The 18261-nt window shown below is 47.3% G+C and overlaps 1 protein-coding gene and 1 long non-coding RNA gene across 2 annotated transcripts in view; one reads left to right on the forward strand and one right to left on the reverse strand.

Moving 5' to 3' along the window:
- The window catches only part of DLGAP2 (DLG associated protein 2), a 784363-nt gene that overhangs the window by 546999 nt on the left and 219103 nt on the right, over positions 1 to 18261 (forward strand).
- On the reverse strand, positions 15103 to 18091 carry LOC102901798. The gene is made up of 2 exons (XR_440028.4): positions 17748 to 18091; positions 15103 to 15430 (listed from the first exon to the last, which is right to left on the reverse strand). It is a non-coding gene; the product is annotated as an uncharacterized LOC102901798 (long non-coding RNA).

An 18261-nucleotide genomic window follows, 5' to 3' on the forward strand; every position in this document is an offset into this window, starting at 1 on the left:
ACATCCTCCCTGGCCCCATCCACCACCGTCTCTTTTAACCCTCCCTCCGTCGTCAGCTCTTCCTGCCCATCTTCGGTAGACCTGGAGGTTCTGGAGGGTTCTGGGAACCTCGCCTACATCTCAGCTCTCTGTTGTGCTGGTGTGCTGCTCTTGACCTGTCAAGTGGACAAGACATTTCCTCGGTTGGTGTTGCACATCCTGGGCAATCTCTGACCAGCTGTGAGTTTCTGGGTGAAGTCCCCCCACCTCTCTCTGCCTCAGTGTCCTAATCTGGGAAATGCTGATAAGTGATCCTTCCTCAGGGTTCCTGGTGAAGACCAAATGAGTTCACACAGGTAACTACTGAATCCTTGGTACAATTCTTGGGCACATGGGAGAAAACCCTAAGTTTCAGGCTCTAATACCCCCTTCCCACGTCCCAACACCCCCTATACGACCCATGTGCCTCAAATGCACAGGACTTCATGCTGTTTCCATCCTATGAATTCCCTCTCCCCAACTGGGGAAATTCCAACAGCTACCTCAAAGCTGCGCTTCCGGGAAAGTCCTTGCCCTTCCTGTGTGGTTGCTTGGTCCTGTGCTTGGCCCCCCCATCGGTCTCCTTGCAAATCTCGATGGAGCGTCTATGACATTGGGTCCCATTCACCCATCTGTCTTCTTCCCTAGACTGTGGCTTCTTCAAATTAATGGCAAGTCTTCTTTATCTTTGCCGCCCTTTGCTGTGTTCAGTACCTCTGCTGTTGCCTACTTGTGAATAGCATTTTGAAATAAATAAAGCAAATAAGAGAAGAACCATAAAAAGAATGAATAAATGGATGGGTGTAAAGGAGAAAGACGTAGGTAGGAATGCCTTTTCATTATAATATAAATGAGGTTAACCTATCAGAAGGAGGGAAATAACATGGAAATAAGATTTTTCCAAGATGACTCAGGTAAATTTAAGGGCCAACAAAAATCATTATGCATATTTTATTTAGATTCTCAAAGGAGCTGTTGACTATTTCCCACTAAATCTGTCAAGTACAGTTAGAGTGGAAATGAAAAAAAAATGTTTATCACACGAAAATATTGTCTTGAAGTCAGGAACTATGAAATGTTTCAAGGCCCTTCTCTGGATGGAGAAATGATAAAACAGGGACTCAAATCCCCAGTAATCAGTGACTGGATTCACTATCTTTTATAAACCATCTTGAATTAGGAAGGCACCACAAAGTCTCCAACGCTGGAGTTCTTGTCTGGTGCCATGGGGACAGTACAGGTAGATCCCATGAGGTTCTCATGAGGCTGTGTGAGTGCGTCCAGAGGACTCGGGAAGGCTGGGGCAGGACACGCCTGCAGGTATGTAACAGCAACTACATAGTTACTAACGACGAGTTTGTGTTTGTCACTTTTTTCCAAAAAGAACCTTAAATCACAATAAGCCATTCCCCGAAGGCACCAACCGATAGGATGCTATGATTTAAAGCAGATAATCAAAAGGCTCCACCAAATGTGGGCACCACGAAGAAAACTTGGTGACGTATCTGAAAACATTGTCATATCCTCTGTTGGGAACAGATGTTCTTGCAAGGTTCTGTAAAGCCAGTTAACGCCGGTCAGAGAAAGAAAATCAAAATATTCAGTGTTGGAAGGAGTTGTCTGTTGAGAAGCAGCTAAGAGGAATGGGCTTACATTGGGAAGATGGGCTGAGCAAAAAGGGGAAGTAGTGTGGATGGGGTGCTGTGTGATCTTTCAGCGGGATTGAAATGATGTCCCACAAATGTGGTAAAGGTTCAAAGTAAAAATAACTTCAAAGGAGTTTGAGATGTTTTTTACGTGGTAGATATAACGGTATCTATAATGGTAGATACAATGGCTTGCATAATGGAAGCCAGATGGACTATTGGTTCTTCTCAAATTATTTCAAATGCTCCCTTTGAACATCAGCCATATTGTACCCAAATGACCCTCCCATGCCCATGCTAGATGCACGATGGTTACCCACTTGTCCAGGCATGGCATTTCCTAGGTTCTCATCATGACCTCCATGGAAACTGATGAGTTTGTGCTTAATGCCTTCTTCTCTGTGCCCATGTGGTCTCAGGCGTCTTGAGGGCAGTGACACCATACTGGATACCGCGCTTGTGTGGTGTAGTGCACTCTGCTACCTGTGATCCTCCCATGAGGTCACAGAGTCGGGTTCTGTCACTGGTGTCCTGTGGATGAGGAGACGGAGCTCCAGCAACACCGAATGCTCCCCCCAAGGTCAAGAAGATCCTCTCCATCCCCCCACCCACCCCGTTCTGTGAAAATGTGGACAGAGAGACAAACAGCACTGCGGTTAAGTCAAGCACCTGTCAGGCAGCTTAATAAGTGAAAGAGGAATTAAAAACTTGGCAGCGTCCCGGTCAGACGTGTGCATACAACGAACATTTCTAGTGGCTGGGTTTTGTTCTGCAAACAGGCAGCCCTAGGCTCGCTTTCTGCACGTCCTGTCTCTCTTCAGGTATTTATTCCGAAGTGTGAACATGAATCCATCCCTGCACAAAGCCTGTTAGTGCAAATGCTCGTGGAGTTATAAAGCATGTGCTTTTGTTCCAAGTAATAGGTTTGCTTGGTTAGAGAGCCGCCTGGCTCTGATGCCATGCAGGACTCCAGGGACTGCCATTGTTGGGGCTGCCATTGGAGAGCTCCATGCAGTTTATGCCACAGAAGATTGCGTCCCCATCCCCCTCTCACGTCCATGATGCTAGCTCAACCAAGGAACCCCGGGGGGAGCAGGGGAGACACACATGCACTTCATACCTGTCATCTGCTCGGTGCAAATGCTCTGCACACCTTTCCTCCCTTCATTCCTACAAAACCCTGCATCAAGCATTATTATCGCTGCCTTAGTGCTGGTACAGAAATCTGGGGTGCAGGTAGTTGAGCAAAACTTGTCTCTGGCTTCACGTCCTTCTGTCCTTCTGCCGTGAAGGCTTAGAACACGGTCCCTTGGCCAGGGTCAGTGCGGTAGATAAACTATAGGTGTAAATGCATGGACATAATCAGAAGGGAGGAGGGAAAGCGGAAAAAGGGAGACAGCAGGAGAAGAGGAAAGAAATGTAGGGTGGATGAAACAGAGCAGAAATGATGTTGGCTTGGCGGCCCACCTCCCCTTGCTCGGTGGGGCAGCCGCCCACCACATGCACTTGGCAAGGGTCTGTGCAGAGGAACCCAAGGAGGCCTTTGAACAGACCCCTGGGCGTCCTGGAACAGTTTCAGAGAAATCGATCAAGGTCCACCCACGTGCAGCTAATGCATTTGAAGGATTCAATTACTGCCTCATCCTTCCTGGCAAGAATTCAGAGGTTCGCAGCCCATAAGTTTGAACACCAGGAGCCTGTGTTCTCACCAAATATTACATTTTCAAGCGTAGCTACCACTCACACTCATCTGTCGTGAAGTGAAGAATACAGTGTCTGAGATCATCGTGTGTTCAGGGGGCGGGGAGAATGTGTTCGGTTGAGTCCAGGTGTGGGCAGTGCAGCATCAGATGCCCCCAAGAATACTGCGACCTCATTAGCAGGGACATTCCAAAGTCTGCTCCACCGGTAATTGAAGCCTCTCCGGTCATGCAGCCACGTGCACCATATTCTGCCTGAAATCCATCTTCAGAAATTGTGACCTTGGTTGGCCAATTATTGTGTAAAGGTCTCCACTGCTGGATATTGAAGAAATGGCTATCCAGTAGGTATTAGCTAAGTCATTTGTTAGGTTATGTGGTGTTAAAAAGTTATATAAACTCCCTTTAAATGGTGTGACACCTGAAAACTATTAAGTTCTAGAACATTCTTGGGTCATTTCTAGAAATACAGTGAATGGATTTTATTCTAGGATTTTTTGGAAAAGTAATTATTTTTCCAGTCACGTAGCTTGATGGATGGTCCTGTCGACTTCCCTCTTCCTGTCAAGCTCCAAATCCCGTGACTTAAGTCTTCTTTCACAGTGTTTTAAGTAAATGAACTTGAAAAAAATAAATCTATTTCTGTTAACCTTTTTAAGATCATTTCCCCCCCCCATCATGTGTAAGCATCCCAATCCATCTCAACATTTTGAATTTCTTTCCATCCCAATTCATTCTATGTAAAATATCCTGAACTACAATTTCATGCACGTCACTTCCCGATTCAGAACCATGTAAGTTATCAGTAGTATATCCTGAATATATAAAAATTATTAAGTTCTGTATTTAGCTAGGTACCTTCGCCTTGAACCCAAAACTTTCTGGGTTCAATCTGTCCTTCCAACTGCATTCCTTTCTACCAAAACACCCTTTATTCTAACCAAATTATACCGCTTGCTGTTTCCCAAATATCACTTGCTTGCTGTGGTTCTTTGTTAATCTGGTTAACAGGGCCCTGCCCGCGTCTACCTTGTTTGAAGCCTCCCACACATCTGGGTCTAGAGCTGCCGGTACTGTTCCCACAGCTCCATGCTGTGTGCTCTCTTTGTCACCAGCAGAGAACTTTGCCATCTTGGTTTTAGTGAGTTGAGTGGCTGCCTTAAGGCCAGCCTGGACGTCAGCTTCCAAAGGGAAAGATTCTTTTCTTATGGGCGATCACTCCCCTGAGAAGGATGTGTGCTGTGTCATACCCTGTCCAGCTCAGGAGAGTACCTGAGAGAAAATGGAAGCCCCTCCAAAAAGTGGCAACACAAAAATGGCAAAATAACAAAGCGTGCATTTCAGACGTCTGAACGCCGTGGCTCATGAGCAAGGAACCTGGTTCCTTCTCCCTGGGAGAGAGCTAGTTCGTGCTGTGTGATACGTCCTGTGATAATCTGGGGACACGGCCTGCCATTCACTCATCTTGGAGCTTTTCTCCAGTGCTTTTTAAACAGAAAAACACGTGTCTATGTCGTGCACGTATTAGCATCTGGCAGCTGTGTTAGAATATAGTTTTGACTACAGTTCATCAATCAACATCAAATCTTACGATTCCCAGAATAAGAACACCTGAGCAGTCTACACAGCATTAATACAGAGGCCAACAAGGCTTGAAAGAGAGGATCAGTTTCATGCTATACTCTCAGTCTTACTATGATGTCACAGTACTCCACTGAAGGTGGGTAAAACTTCACCTGTTAGAGCTGCGAATATTATGAAAATTGTATTTCCGTAGACTGAGTTCACTAAAAAGGCAGAATAGAGATTAATGGTGACCAAGAGGCAAGCATATAGATTTAGTACATACAATAAACGTGGCATATAAAAATATTAGCAGTTATGATGGCTGACATTTACCGAACCCCTAATATGCACCAGGAGCTGACAGTAAGGTTGCGTTCATTATTCCATGTAATCCTCAGAACACCCCGATAGGGTAAGTAGGAACCCCCCTGCCCCCCACGGTTTTCAGGTGGCAGAGCTGAGGTTTGATGGAGTTTCCGGAGGTTGCAAAGCCACTTGGAAGGAGAGACTTCCCATCTATAGGAAGCGGGCTTCCTGTGGCTCCAACAACAAACTACAGGGTTCTCCAAAGCCACCAGCACAGCATCTGCTGAGGCTGTGGTGGGGGCTGCTCCCTTACCCTCAGGGGGGCCCAGTGGAGGCCCCGTGCACTGAGCCACGCGGCGCTTTCCTGGCATGTCCCAGTACCTTTCCCCACCAAGTGTTGGAATGTGGCTCTTTTTGCTTTTCCTGTGCCCTTTCCTTCCCAGGATTCAAGGGCAGAATTGTGGGTGGCTATAGCTGAGGGGTGGTTTCACTGATACCCACAGTCCTGCGGCCACAGTCTCCTTCAGTCCACTGCCCACCCCACACACAGGCTCCATCAGAGACCACCTGCTCAGTGCTCGACATCAGCACCGTGACAGCAGCTGGGACTTTCCTGGAGATGAACTTTGGGCAGACCCACCCGCACACCTGACATTGAGACCAGAGAGGCTGGAATCAGAGCGGTGCACAAAGATGAGGCTTTGTGTCCCTCTGCTGACTTCTGGAAATCTGACACAAGGGGACAGAGACGTTTGGGTCTGCTGCTCTTGCTGAGGCATGGCAAAGAGAAAGCACATCTATTCAAATCTATTTAAATCCATTTTCTCTGTCAAGAAGAGTGATCTTCCGACAAAAAGGGTAGCACGCATATTTGAGGAGAGAAATGAAGTCTGCGATGGGTGAGAACATAATTGCACTAAATTAGTTTGAATTTGCAGTCCCAGATGAACTCCGTCTCAGGGAAGCGAAGGCACTTGTATATATGATCGCTAACATGCTGGCAGTAATTCTTGAGAAGTTTTGGAAAATAGAAAAGATGCCTACCTAGGGTAGGAAATACCATTCTGGTTTTCAACATAGGAAAGAAATGGATTCCAACAATCCATTATGTTCTGGTGCAATCCTTGTTTATTGCAGGCAGAATTCTACAACCAGACTTTCAAGGACACAGGTGATGAGTGTTTAGAAAGAAAAACAGTGACGTCTGTGATTGAGTATGGATCAAATAATTTCAGAGAAACTCCAATTCTGCCTTTATAGACATAACACAAATCTGTGTCTTGATTCCACGAAGACAGAGAAGTGTTTGAAAAAGACTTCCTCTGGGAGGAGAGGGGCGGGTGGTGGAAGGGTCCCCAGGTATTAGGGGGGCTTTGAGGGCCTGAATCACCTGTGGCTGGAAGGGTGTGGGCTGGTGTGTGCTCACTGTCCCACGTTGTGGAGTATACAGTAAGTGCTCGTTAAGTTTCCAGGGAACTCAGGAAATGTGCAAAGGGCCAGAACTGTGGGGGCACGTGTTCCATCATCAATTGGGGGAAAGCTGAAGAAACAGTTAAGCCCAGAAATGTGCTCAAACATGAGAAATGCCAAGGGATTACACGCACACTCCGCTGTCTGGGAGTCAGGTGAGCGACAGTGTCGAGTCAGCAGACATGTGATGCAATGAGTGGCTGGAAGGCGGAGTGAGCCCAACTAGGTTTGTGAAATGCTGCGCTGGGGCTGTTCCATCCATGACAGCACACCTTTCCAGGAACTGGAATGACATTGCAGGAGGTAGGGCAGCCGGCTCCCCTCGCTCCCGAACACATGGACTGATGACCCTCCAGGCGCCAGGCAGGGACTCCGTGGCGCCCCGAAGGGAACCAGCCCTGGCCCTGGACGCACACAGAGCTCAGGACCATGGACAGGGCCGGGCCCCCAGATCTTGTGAAGCTGGGGCCTCCTAGAGGAGATAACTTGTAAGTTTGTGGGGCAAGGTCACCTGCGGAGGATCGGGGCACAGCCCACTGCTGAGGAGCATGATGGAGGTTAGTGGTGACTGCCATGGGGACAGAGACATGGGGCTGCTAGGGAGCCGGAGAGGTCCTGGAGCAGAGTGTAGACCTGCAGGGCCACCAGGGCCACACGGAGGCCGGGGAGGACCGGGTGAGGCCACAGCATCTGAGGGATCTGCATCGAAACCGCTATCACCCTTGGACGGGAAGGCCGATGGGAAGGAAAAGGAACGAGAGAGGCCCATGAATGGAGAGACTGTGTCTGGGGTAGATTCACGTTAGGCCACTTGGCAAGAAGTCTTCTTTGGGGGATACAGCGTCCCTCATATCACATCCCATTTCGAGGCACATGTGGCACATGGTTTCACTACAGGTGATGATAAACTTTCTCATCAGAGTGTGAGTGACTGATCCCTCCATCGCAAAGGGGTGTCTCCCCGTCTTCAGTCAGTAAATAACACATGGGGTGATGGTTTACCTCCATGTGCATTTCCATGTAGGTCCTTGCCTGATTCGGTTATTACACTTGTTTTGGAAAATGGTGATTGTTCTACTTGGGCCATTTCCTCTAGATTTATTAGCTAGCTTCTGACTGTTAAGAAGAACCTTTCCTTTTTTTGTAGATACAAAGATTTTGAATTCTGAATTTTTGATTCCTTGATTTATAGTATTTGCTTTATTCATGTGGTAAGGTCCCTTTTGAGGAAGATCTCATTTCCAGATAATGCCAGCTGAAAGTACTATTATATATTTTATAAGACAAGAAATTGAGAGAGCTTGTTGTAATATGAGTGGTACAGTTACAGAGAACCCCAGAGGGCACGCGGTCCTTGAACAGATGTCAGTGAAAGCTTGTACATGTGTATGTGTTAGAGAATGTGGATGGCTACGCCGTGCCCCCTGTGGGTGAAGGATGAGCAGATGGCCATCTCTAGGGAGAGCTGGAAATTGCCTAAGCATGTGGATAACTACAGCAACATCATAGCACACCGAAAGCAGTGACCCTCCTGGCAAGAATTTGAGACACAAAAAAAGATGAAATGTTTGGGACGGGTGACCCTAACAACATAGATTCATTGTATCTTTTGGGGGAGAGGGAGATCTGTTTTTGGGACAGTGAACGAGTCCATAAATGTCAACAGCTAATGCCAAGGTAGCAAGTTGGTGGTTTAACATGTATTTTTGAGTTTGATCGACAGAGATTTAATGTTTTCATGTAAACAGGTGCATTCTGTCACTTCCTTTCCCCAGGGTGTCTGTACATGAGATGGAGCTCCTGGGGGTGCCCATCCCTGGGGACCCCCACCTTGGGGTGGGTGAGGGATGGGACCTGCTTTTTTGTCCACCCCTGTGCCCATACACGACTGATAACCATGGCGCTGACGGCTGACTGCTCCTTCCTTCCTTTATCGGCTTCCCTGCCCTGGGACATGTCAGCGTCCACGTCTCGGCTCCGAAGCAGTCTCGGAGTGCTAACCCCGAGCCGACTGACCATGAATTCACGTAGTGGAGGTGGGTGGCACCTGCTTCTCCCCGTTGGTCTCTTGTAGACAGCATTCACAGGCACTGAGTGTGCGAGATGCTCTGGAGGACAGAGTGGGGGCAGGGAGGATGGGCAGAGCTGGCGGCAGGAGCAAGGAGCCACGCCATTTGAGCTATTTCTGGTTGTTGAGCGATTATCATTGATCCTAAATTAATCTCTGCAAAAGTTAGACCTGCATGTATGTGATGCTCCCCAGAGTGAGGGTTAGGAAGACAAGAATCTAACGCATCCAAACTCACCTGAAATGACCACGAAGTATTGGAAAATAGACATGCTCTTACTGTAAACACCGTGATTTCAATGAGTTCAACAAAAATAATAGCCAGACAATTAAAAAACACATTAAGTAGCCAACTGGACAGAGCTTTTCCTGTTTAACGATCTACTTTATGGCAGCAGCCACCCCATGTGCATGTCCAGGAGGGTGACAGGTGCCCAGAAGCCCCTGGAGAGGAAATGTAGTGTAGCTTTTAAGTATTTCTCTCTTTGACCAAATGTAGAGAATTGGGGGCATTTAGCTATTCTTAGGCTGATTGTCTGACACAGGTAAGAAGTATGTTAAAGCCTAGGGAGGCCTTTTCTTTTCTCTGTGTTCTAGTTCCTAAGTTAAAGGAGACCATAAATTTTGCTAACACGTATGTACTGAGTACCTTTTAGTGCTTGGGGCCGTATTAGACCCCTACATCGTTTTCCTTCAGCCAGAACATACTGACACTGTGAGATAGAGGGTGCTTGTGATTTCCAAGGGAAATAATGAAAATTAAAATGGTCAGTTCTTTATATCCACACGGGAGAATGTTAGCCAGCCTCAAAAAGGAAGGAAATTCTAACACCTACTACAGCAGGGATGGACCTGACAACTCAATGCTGAGGAAAAGAAGCCCGACACACAGAGACAAGCACTGTGTGTTTCTACTTACAGGTGGTCCCTGGAGCAGCCACATCCACGGAGACAGGACGGGGACAGTGGGCACTGGGCTAGGCGTAGGGGTGGGAGAGTGTCCAGTGGGGACAGCGCTTCAGTTTGGGAGGATGGGAAGGTCCCAGAGGCAGACGGTGGTGATGGTCTCACAGCATGACTCTGACTTAATGCCGCTGAACTGGACGCTTAAAAATGGGTGAGATGGTAACTGGAACGTGACGTGTAGTTTACCACATTTAAAGGCTCAGTCGGCTAAGCGTCCGACTTCGGCTCAGGTCATGATCTCAGCGTTTGTGAGTTTGAGCCCATCAGGGCCTGCTGACAGCTCGGAGCCTGGGGCCTGCTTCAGATTCTGTGTCTCCCTCCCTCTGGCCCTCCTCTGCTCACGCTGTCTCTCTCTCTGTCTCAAAAATAAGTAAACTTTAAAATAATATTTAAATGTTCAGTTCTTAGTAAACTTGTGTAGCACTTTGCAAACTAAAGCACTTATTTGTTTATTTTTAATGAGATGCATTGACATATAACATTATGTCAGTTTAAGGTGTCCAGCGTGCTGATTTGGCAAGTTTATGTTACGGTATGATCACCAACACGGAGTTAGCTAACACCTCCATCACATCCTATAATCATCAGTTCTCTCTTGTGCTGGGAACACAGTCCCTTGGCAACGATGACATTCATCATACAGTGTTGTTGACCGTAATCAAGCTGTGCGCTCATTCTCAGGACTCACTTATCTCCAGCTGTGAGCTCGTAGCGGTCAACACCTGCCCAGTCCCCTTCCCCAGCCCCTGGCAACCACGTTACTCCCTGTTTGTATCAGGTTGACCTTCGTAGATTCCCCATATAAGTGAGGCTGTGCAGTCTTTGTCTGTCTGTCTTCCTTCACTCAGCATAAGGCCATCAAGGTCCATCCATGTTGTCACAGATAGAGTCCTTCTTTAAACCTGCGTAATAGCCCACATGTAAGTGTCCTCTTATCTGTGCATGCATCCATCGGCAGACACTGAGGCTGTGTCCCCATACCAACTGCTGTGAATACACTGCCATCAGCACAGGGGTTCGTGTTTCCATTTCCTTCGAACGTATGCCCAGAAGTGGGATTGCTGGATCCCATGGCGGTTCTGTTTAATAATTTGAGGAATGTCCCTACTGTTTTCCACAGTCTTTACAGCACTTTGAAAAATAAGGTACTTAATTTTTTAATTGTATTTTGGCACTGAACAAGGTAATAGAAATTATACATAACCGCGTAGCTTCGGATGTGACGACGTTGTGAATTCAGCCTTTGAACCGATGTCAGTGAAAGCTTGTACATGTGTGTGTATTAAAGAATGTGATGGCTCAGCCGTGCCCCCTGTCCATAGAGGACGAGCAAATCCCTGTTCTCTGGTAGGTGGGAATGTGGCCTTGCATTAACTGTCTGGCTGTCATCCCCTGGAAACTTCATAAGTGTCAGAACGTTACCTGGGTTTTTAGGCAGTATCGGAACCAGTGAGCCTGGCTGGCAAATTGAGGGAGGGAGAAACATCTGCTGGGGACAGCACGCCTGGCTCTTTCCTGAGTGTGGTGACACTGGTCAGTGGGCGCGCCCCTGCCAGGACCCAGGAAGCTGTAGATGTGCAGTGTTACCATGAGATGTTGGCAGACCCTGGGGGCACCCGAGGGGGATGTCTCTACACCTGAAGCATCACCTGAACACAAGGGGCTGTGTAGATGGCAAGCCGGGGTTCCTGCCCCGTGTTGGAAAGTGGCCTTTGTGGACTATTGAATGGGGATAAGAGTCTCCATGAACACATGGAAGATAACCCCCTAGTGCGCTAACTGCAGGGGACAAGGCCAGGGGACTCCTGCAGTGCAGACCCAAGGCACGGGAACTTAGCCAGAAGTTCAGGGCGTGGGAAGGAACATGGATACGAGCCAAGGCGCCAACCTAGACCCGTGTCCAAAACCTGGAGAGAACACAGACCGAGAAACGGAACACAGCAGACACAGCTAAGGCAGGTTCCTCCAGACAGGATCAGCAAATGCCTGGCCTCCGAGCTGAACGCCAGGCATCGATGGCCTCATTCCAACAGCTTGAGGCCACCTTGGTGAGGGGCAGCCTGTCAGATGAAGGTCCCAGGAGGAAGCACCGTGGGGCCATAGGACAGGGAGGTGGGGGGGGGTGGTGAGCGGGCAGACTCACCAACGGAAGAGAAATGCCCTGCAAGTGCCCTCAAGTCACAGGACAATCACAGGATGGTTTTAGAATACATCCGGCTAAAAGCCACATGGAAGTAAAACAAAGAAAAGAAAAGAAAGATACCTATCCATCCAAATGACAAGGGAAAAGATAGGAACCGAGAGCAGATGTTCATGAAAAATGAGGAAGCAAATACTTTTAAAATATAGTCACTGAAACTTAAAAATAATGCACTAGGCAGAGTAAACTCTGGACCCTCAATCTGTGTGGGGAGGAAATTCTGAGTTGTTGACCAGAATATAGTGGAAAGCACGGACAGAGACCAAGAAATAAGGAGGAGACATTTAGAGACTCATCCGTATGTAGAGCAGGAATCCCAGAAGAAAAGATTCCTGGAAATGACAAGGAAGCAGTGGCCAGAGAGTGGTGGCCGGGAACTAACCAGGAGACATCCTCTGTCACTAGACGGAACCTGCAGCTACGACCAGCAAGGACCAGAATGCCAACCTGAACAGCCTGTAGTTAAGCTCAAGGCTGTCCAACACCAAGAGCAACTCTTACCATTGGCTGGAAATTCAGTCTCCCCAGGCACAAGGCTCAGACCCACGATGGAGTCCTGCAAGAATGGTTGAGGTCAGAGCTCCCAGTATTGAAGAGAAATTACTTCCCATCGAAACTTCCCTTTTTTTAAAGTTTATTTGTTTTTGGGGGGGCGGGGCAGAGAGAGATTGAGAATCCCAAGTAGGCTCCCATGCTGTCAGCACAGAGCCCGATGTGGGGCTCAAACTCACAAACCGTAAGATTGTGACCTGAGCCAAAACCAAGAGTCGGACGCTCATCTGACTGAGCCAGCCAGGCACCCCCCATCTAAACTTTCATGTCTACATAGAAAATCACTTATTGTGAAATAATAATAGTGTCAGCTATACAAAAACTCAACCTTTCATTATACTTGAAATATCACAAAAAAATCAAGAAAAAAGCAAGAAAAAAGTAATTGACAAGTCTACATTCATAGATTTTAATATATTTTCTAGAAACAAGTAGCTCCAGCTGACCAAAATAAAAGTAATGAGGATATAAATTATCTGAAGAACGCAGTGACAGAGGTAATGTAACTGTGTCTCAACAGATAGAGAATAAACATTTTCAAGCACACGTGCAGCATTTACAGAAGTCAACCACAAACATTTTAAAGAATGAATATGATGAAGCTACTTGCTTTAAATATAATGCGATTAAATTAGAAACCATAACACGAACAAACATCTGTACATTTAGGAACAATCAGATGCCAGAAGGAAATATCTCCGTAATTCATGACTTGATGACACCACAATGAATATTATGAAATACTTGGAGTAAATAACATCACACACACTAATATCAGCATTTGTGGGGACAGAACTAAAAATGGTACTTAGATTGTAATTTTAAAACTCCGTAGATGCATTTATTGAAAAATGACAAGGATAATGAAAAGTAAATGAGTTATATAAAGAGTGAAATGAGCTAGGAAAAGGGTCACAGTGCTGCACTAAATAGAAAATGATCAAGATCAAAGAAAAACGAAATCAAAATGGAAAGCAGAAACGGCTGGTTGCTTGAAAATAGAAAAATCTCTATCAGAATTGATCAGGATAAATCAGGAAAATTTAAAAACCCAGTTTTTTTAAAAATCCTAATATAACACGAGTAATTTCATGGTAATAAATTTTAAAATCTAGATAAAAAGGACAATTAAAAAAACAAAAGTGGCTCAAGAATAAATTGAGAAACCAAATAAACCAGTTATCTGTAAGTGGATCCATCATTTAAAAATTGCATCTCCCACTTCTTTTTTTTTTTTAATGTTTATTTATTTTTGAGAGAGAGACAGACAGACAGAGTGCGAGCAGGAGAGGAGCAGAGAGAGAGGGAGACACAGAATCCAAAGCAGGCTCCAGGCTCCGAGCCGTCAGCACAGAGCCTGAAGCGGGACTCGAACCCACAAACCGTGAGATCATGACCCGAGCCAAAGTTGGACGCACAACTGACTGAGCCTCCCAGGCACCCCAACTCCCATCTTCTTAGAGAGACTAAGGGGGGCAGAGAAAGGTGGGGAGGGAGGCGAAAAATACAAATAGAAAAGGAAGGAAAGCTGAAGGCAGATATTTTAGAAACTACTAAAAAAGGAAAAGCTAGCCAATGTTATGAGTAGTATTTTCTTGGCACCAAAACAAGCCAAGGACAATACAAGGGAAGAAGATTACCAATTCGTTTTATCTGTGATCACAGATGGGAAATAGCCAGATGTTAGAAAACTGTGGTATAGGATAAAATAAGGGTGTCTATGCAATACATAGGAGTAGTCTTAGTTTTCTCATGGTGATCACTCTTGACCGCAGGGGGGTTATCTCAGGAAGGGAAAGATGGCTGGGCACAGAAAATGCATCAGAGCAAAGGTTTATAAACAGGAGACGAGTGGGTGCCTGTGCTACAGGTGTATTACCTGCCCCAACGCCAGGTGCTGAGGGCTGCCATCCAGAAGCTCCCTGGGGGCTGTCACTCCCTCCCCAGGGGCAGCACCTGCCCAGCCTGACCCTCCTCTTGTTTAACTGAGACCCAGGCACGCCCCTGATGGTCCCCACCGTGCACTCACGGGGTCCTGGACGGAGTCTTACTCGTTTCTGTGATTTCAGGACTTGGCAAGATACTGGGGAAGTGACGTACTGAGTGTATGGGGAGTGTGGGTAGAATGAAGGGCTGCATTGATTTATTGATAACGTGCAAGCAGATGAGTCCGTGATGCTGAACACTGCCCTTTTGTGAAATGCTCCTACAATAACAGCTTACTAGAAAATACTTCCTGAAGGCAATCGTCTGTAGCCACAGAGATGACTAGAGAAAAATGCCCCAGTGTGTAGTAGATGGATGTGGTTAAAACCAGGCTGTTGGCACAGGTCACACGGGTGTGCAGCCGCACACAGCAGGCGTCAACGCAGAGCGGAGTCCTCCTCCTGAGTTTTCTCCCAACCGGTTCAGTCTGTCATGTGTTCCCTCCATAAAGGGAAAGTAGGCAATGCCTCCTCCCTGGGACACTCCCTCTAAGGCAGAACAGCAGCGTTTTCATGTTCACAAAAAAAAAAAAAAAAAAAGACTCAAGCAATACTCCCATAACTCAGCCTCAGTGACCCCTCCCCCCCGCCTGTTACTTACGGAGTCAAAAGTATATGCTCAGAGTCCATTTTATCTGTTTATTTTTACTGAGATACGTTTGACATGGAACATTGTGCACACTTGCGGTATCGGACATGTTAATTTGGTGCCCTTGTTAATCGTGGCGATGGACATCGTGGCGATAATTAGCACCTCTATCGCATTACGTAATTATCCTCTTTTCAGTGGCTAGAATCACTAAGCTCTGGTCTGTCGGCAAGCATGACTGTGATGACGGAGTGCTGTCTACGTCTCCGTACTGTGCACCGCTTCCTGCTCACTGCATCAGAACACATTTCAGATGTATTCTTTACGCCCTCCTGGATGATTCTCAGCTGTGCGGCACGCTGCACTGTGGAATGAGAACAAATGGGTGGACGGACAACGTACGTACGTGGGAAGATGCAACCCGTACTTAGCGAGCACGATCACGTTACAGTAAGGCAGACTGAGCGACGGCGGTAGGACCTGCCTGGTGGGATCATCTCATGACTCCTTAACAGGTTCCAGTGCACACTTTGAAGAGGGCGTTCTCTACAAAGAGATTTTAATCCCTCTGTGTCATCAGTGGCCTGAGATTCCTTTGCTTAGATTTTAATTGGATTGGAAATAAGCATTAGAAGTCATTCTTGCTACAACTAATAAAATCACAATACCTTTTAAATATTAAGAGCCTTCATTACTTTTACTGGAGGAATATAGCATGTTTATGCCATGTATGTGAACATATGTGTGCTTTCTCGAACACAAGGAGCCCAGGCAGACATTTCTTGTGTGGCTAGTTTGGGTGGAACCATAAGAGGCAGAGGACTCTGAACTTGTTTTTTGTTTTGTTTTGTTTTGTTTTTAATTTCTGGGAGAGAGAGAGAGAGAGAGAGAGAGAGAGAGAGAGAGAGAGAGAGACAGAGCATGAGCGGGAGTGGGGCAGTGAGAGAGGGAGACACAGAATCCGAAGCAGGCTCCAGGCTCTGAACTGTCAGCACACAGCCCAACACGGGGCTCGAAGTCGCAGACCATGAGATCATGACCTGAGCCGAAGTCTGACACTTAACCCACTGAGCCACCCAGGCTCCCCTTTGTGGGAAGTGGGAAGTCTCCTGGTGGAAGGAGCCTGGGGCTGCTGGTGTCCCACGTGTTTCGTGGCTGGTGCCTCCCACCAGCCCAGAGCACCTCCCGGCCTCAGAACGTCAGTGCTTAATGTGAGCATTGGACTGTGACTCTCAGTACATGATCATCTATAAGATCAAGAAAAGAGGGCAGCCTGCCTCCCATAATGTGCTGAAGAAAAACTAAAGTTAATCATTTGATGTATTTTTCTTATCATGATTTGTTTCTACTCAGAAACAGCTTTAAACTGTCGTATCAAAAAAAAAAAAAAAACTTAATGGTTATTAAAAAGCTGTTTAGGGGCACCTGGGTGGCTCAGTTGGTTAAGCGTCCGACTTCAGCTCAGGTCATGATCTCAGGGTTCGTGAGTTCGAGCCCCGTGTCGTGCTCTGTGCTGACAGCTCGGAGCCTGAAGCCTGCTTCAGAATGTGCGTCTCCCTCTCTCCCTGCCCCTCCTCTGCTTGTTCTCGTTCTCTCTCTCTCTCTCTCCCTCCCTCCCTCCCTCCCTCCCTCCCTCCCTCCCTCTCTCTCTCTCCCTCTCTCCCTCCTTCCCTCCCTCCCTCCGAAATAAAAATAAAGAATTACAAAAAATAACATTAAAAAAAAGCTATTAGTTTTTAAAATAAAAGACATCAGTCAGCCAAGAAAGGAACAGCAACTTCTTACATATTCGGGCTGAGGATTAATGGATGATTCTGACAAGTGCCAGCTTCCCATCCTGCCTCCGCGGATTGCCACCCTTGGGGCTCGCAAGCCTGTGTTGGCCGCTCACCCCAGCTGTTGCCTCTGTAGCCTGAAGGCAGTGTGGCCGCCCTGCTCACCACGAGGGGCAAAGGAGATATTCTAGACAAATCTAGAGGTGAACCTGTAAACCACAGAATGCCACGCAAAGGTCTCTGTTCCCAAAGCTCCAGGAAATGCTTTCTCTCAGTGTGTAGATCACTGAAGGGAGCTGCCCTGGAGGTGTTACAGGCCAGGAATAAAAATAAGTCTTGGGGCGCCTGGGTGGCGCAGTCGGTTAAGCGTCCGACTTCAGCCAGGTCATGATCTCGCGGTCCGTGAGTTCGAGCCCCGCGTCGGGCTCTGGGCTGATGGCTCGGAGCCTGGAGCCTGTTTCCGATTCTGTGTCTCCCTCTCTCTCTGCCCCTCCCCCGTTCATGCTCTGTCTCTCTCTGTCCCAAAAATAAATAAACGTTGAAAAAAAATTAAAAAAAAAAAAAAAGTCTTGTGTCAGTCTCACACAGGATTAGAATCATGGTGTTTAAGCTCTAAAACATTTTTTTAAAATTTTTAAAGGCTGAACAATCACTAAATTTAACTTTTTAGTAATGAGTAGAGTAAGAGTTTGATTTCGTTATTCCTTGACTGCATGCCTCATAGGTGGGACCCCCCTGCTGGGTGTGAGCCCCATCTGCCAGGCAAGCGGCTCCGCCCGTGAGCCCATGGTAACATTAGTACGAAGAGGGGTGGAAACAGAGGCAGAAGAAAGGTGTTTCCGGCCCATCACATACAGGCTGTCCCTCTGAAGGCAGAGCTGGTCAGGCTCCCCCCCCGGAAGGTACCTCTGGGCCACCACGCCGCTCACGGGACGGGGCTGGCAGCTGGGTCTGACTCCTGCCTGGCGCACGGTGGGTTTCCGGTCCCTGTCCACATTCCCGGGGACATCAGGCGCTCGCCTAATCTGCCTTCCTTGGAGCTGGTGCGAATGGAGATAACGTCTTCCGAAGGCTGCGTTGAGGCAGCATCCAGCCCCGAGTCGGCGGCCAGTGGCAGCGGCCTCGCGCTGGCTAGTCACCAGCACAGTCATCATGGGGGCTGGGACACGACGTTTGGACCATCTGGTGCTGTTTCACCACATACTCATTATGGGAACAGGTGTTTCTGCTTTTTTTTCCCCTCCATATTCCACTGGAGTCGACAATTTGCGAAGGCCAGTTGCCAAGATCAAGATCATAGCATTTAAAATTCTGCATTGATTCGCTTCCCTTTCTCTGCAAAAGCAGCTGCCAAATTTAATCTGAGAGACTGTGTTTGCGTTCCAGAAATGCTGCGTGCCTTAACAAAGAGGTAGAGACG

This window comes from Felis catus, chromosome B1, assembly GCF_018350175.1.
Source record: "Felis catus isolate Fca126 chromosome B1, F.catus_Fca126_mat1.0, whole genome shotgun sequence".
NCBI classification, from domain to species: Eukaryota; Metazoa; Chordata; class Mammalia; order Carnivora; family Felidae; genus Felis; species Felis catus.